We start from the raw sequence: 3,598 nt of genomic DNA, 5'->3' as shown, positions 1-3,598 counted from the left end.
GCTACGCGTTCACAAAGTTGTTTCATAAAAATCCGACTTATCGTGTGACGTGTGTAAAAAAGACAAAATTCAATGCTGAAAATAAGGCTTTTCAGGAGATAAATTTTCTCTTTTTTACACAGACCACAAAACATATTGGTTCCTCGCGAAACTTGACGAACGTACGTATATTATGGAGATGTATATGTAGAATTTTTTGTCAAAAATTTTCGACATTTCGAAATATAATTTTTTGATAGAGGGAGCATATGCACCCGGGAGCCGAATTGAATTTCCGACTATAGCATGCTAATAGCGTATTTTTGGACCCACGCTATTTTGTTTAGCGCGCTATTTTTTTCCTTGATCCTAGCCCTTCATTGTTTTTTCGAAATATGTGACTAAGATTATTATATGTTGTTCATGTTTCCTATTGGCTCACATAAAGTTACCAGTGGGACCCATTAAGATTCCTCTTGGACGGCAAAGATAGAAGAAAGTTAGTACCAGAAAATGTTGCACGCACCGCTCTCAGTTCGTCCAGGAACTGAACTTTCAGATAGTCTTGCGTTGGGCCATAAACTGTAGTGAGAACCCAAGGTTCAGAACCTGGGAAGCGAAGTTCAATTGTTACTGAGAACGAATCCACTTGCGATCTAGCCACCTGAACCCTGCAAGACTGCCACGCCACTATGGTGCCACCACCCACCAGCAGTGTTGTTTGTTGGCAGGACAAGGAAACTGTCAAAACTCAAAACCCGACACAAGGATTCCTGTAATCTCGAAGATGTGAACATATGCTAGTTTTGATTCCATCGTGCACACAATAGATGCTAGTCTTCTGGACATCGTGGGATGGATGGGGTATAGGCCGTAGACCAGAGGAATACATGCTGGCCTCATGTATCTCCTACAAGCGCCCAATCAGGACCTTTGATGACGCCGCCGACCTGCTTGATTTGCTGATCAGGTCGGCGGCCGTGGCTCTGTGGTTGTGCTGGGGCTGGGCGGAGATCGCGTTGAGACTCCGATCGGGCCACACTTGGCTTCGCGCGCGGTTCAGAGCAGATCGGTGCACCATAAGTACTCAATCTTTAGTCCCACACCCCTTCCTTAATAAGCACTACTCCCGTTCGAGCACGGACCACCATGGGACAGTCCGTCTCCGTCTCCGAGAAGGAGAAGAGTCCGGCGTTCACATCGACTCCGAAGGATATAAGCTGCGGCTAAAGGCGGAGCTGGCGTTGAGGCACGCACGATTCCGATCGAAGAGTATATCCGTGAGTAATCTTTAGTCCCACACCGCTTCCTTATGTTCAGATGAAGTGGTTCAAATAGTGGCGGATATCATCCGTGATCGCCGAGCCAAGTAGCGATGGTCTGTAACCCTAGCGGGGGCATTAAGGTGGTGGGATCGACTGGGCTTGGGACGCATTGTATGGGCCGTGTTCCATTACGGTGCACGAATGTGCAGCTTGGCATCGCCCTACGTCGGCGCAGGCCTTCTGGACGCACTCCTGATTCGGCGGGAGTCACGCGCTGCTGGCATGCCGAGCAGCAACGGCACCTGTTCGCTGATGGGTGGAATCGGCTCGGTCCGTGCGGCCTCATCCCCGGCCAGACTGCCAATCCTTTTTTGTCGCTCTAGGAATTAGCATGATCTTGCAACTCTCTCTGCCTACCAGTGACACACATTAAGCATCAGGTTGTGCTCCGATGTTTCCTTGTGTTCTTCTTACTGATCTCTGATGCCGGCACTCGAGAGTTATATCCTGCAGTAGGTTCTAAGTCGAATTCGTTGTCTTCTCCGGTAATCAGGCTGTTATCAGGTACCTGCGGCTGCGGGCTGCCGATAAATTGGACAGTGTAGCCAGCAGCTATATATGCTCACCGCCTCATCATAGAATGTGGTACCTGATCGACAAGCTCATTTCAGTTAAATCCACAGAGAGGAAGATAGCCTATGAGCCTATGAGGACAGAGAGAATGTGGTACTTGCATCCATAAGGATAAAGATAGTCTTTGATTGTTCCATCCTATGAGCCTAGGACTGCTATCTGCTCCGCATACTTAGCTTACTTTGTTGTAGAATCGATTTACTTAAAAAAAATGTATGATGCTGTCTGTCTAAGTCAATGTGGTCGATCACAATATTTTCTCTTCGCTCCAGAGGCCACATAACCTGCCTGTGGTAGCAACTACCAGATGCCTATGAAACGAAACCAAGCTCATATAGTGGCCTCTTGCGTTCAAAATGCTTCAGTAGCAGTTTCTTGTCACTCATGTTTGGTTTGCCATTCAGTTTTCATTTTTTTTGTTCCTCGTCAGATGATGTTGCTGCGAGCATGTCATTATGTTCAATTACGCTGTGAAATCAGTCTATGAATTCTGAAGGCATCACTAGTTGCTGTCCGTTTGCTAAGACTTGAACTAGTTGGCCATACTTCTGATCATGACCTGACACGAACCGTGAGTGTTTCCTCGTATTGATTCTGTCTCCTTAACATCTGAAAATCAGACACGTACTTACTTTCTTGGTTGACACTAGATTATCTCTTGTAAAAAAATAGCAGGTCCTACTAGCTGGTATCAACTATCAAGCAAAGAATTTAAACCATAATGTGTCCCTTTTTCGTATTGTTTCCGTTGTTTACACACATCAGTTATTTCACCATTGAATCCCAAGATTTATTCAGTGATCATATTAACTTACTTAATCATGATGGTATGCAGAGGCGGAGCTACGTACGAGTCAGCCCCCCCCCAACTTTTTAAGAATTACTGAAGGATTTTTTTTTACAAGGCTTAGAAGAAATTGTTTGCCCCCCCCCACCACATAATTTGTTGGCAAGCTCCAGTTGGCAATTACGCTGAGATATTTTCATGGGGCAGTGTTTTATTCTGGGTCCAGGGAATTTCTCGAAGGAGGGCATACAACATCATCATATGTCCTCAAAATAACCCATCGACTCTAGAAAGACTCCACAACTTGCCTTGTGTATGGTAACTGCCTGATGCATATGGAACGCAATTATTCCTCTCAAGTGTCCTTTTGTGCTCAAAATGCTTTGTACTACTATTCATGATTATTAATAGATCGACGGATTTTGCCAAAATAATTATGCTTCCGTAGCAGTTAATTATCAATTGATTTAACCTGCCTATGGTGACTACCGGAGTAACCAGATGCCTATGAAATGAAACCAAGATCATACAGTGGCCTTTTGCGTTCAAAATGCTTTAGTAGAAGTTACTTGTCACTCCTGTTTGGTTTGTTATTCAGCTCTCTTTTCTTTGTTCCTCATGAACACGAGGAACCCCGAGACTCACGCACGGTGATGAACACGAGGAACCCCGAGACTTACGCACGCACACCAACCCGATACACCCGATGCTTACCTCCGTGGCTCGATGGACCACGCCAATAGAATCTCCGTGGAAGAGACACGCGGTAGAATTCCCCGGAGAGAGATTGGGATTGGAGAGGAAGAGCTTGGGGAAGGAGAGAGAGTAACAAGTACTAGAATCTCCTTCAACAAGATCTAAGTCAACAACCAAGGTGCCTTGATTACGGAGGGATGATACCCAAGGGAGACTAAGCTCAAAGTTAGGGTTTGAG

This window comes from Lolium rigidum, chromosome 7 (assembly GCF_022539505.1).
Source record: "Lolium rigidum isolate FL_2022 chromosome 7, APGP_CSIRO_Lrig_0.1, whole genome shotgun sequence".
NCBI lineage: Eukaryota > Viridiplantae > Streptophyta > Magnoliopsida > Poales > Poaceae > Lolium > Lolium rigidum.
Note: the sequence above shows the minus strand (reverse complement) of the source record.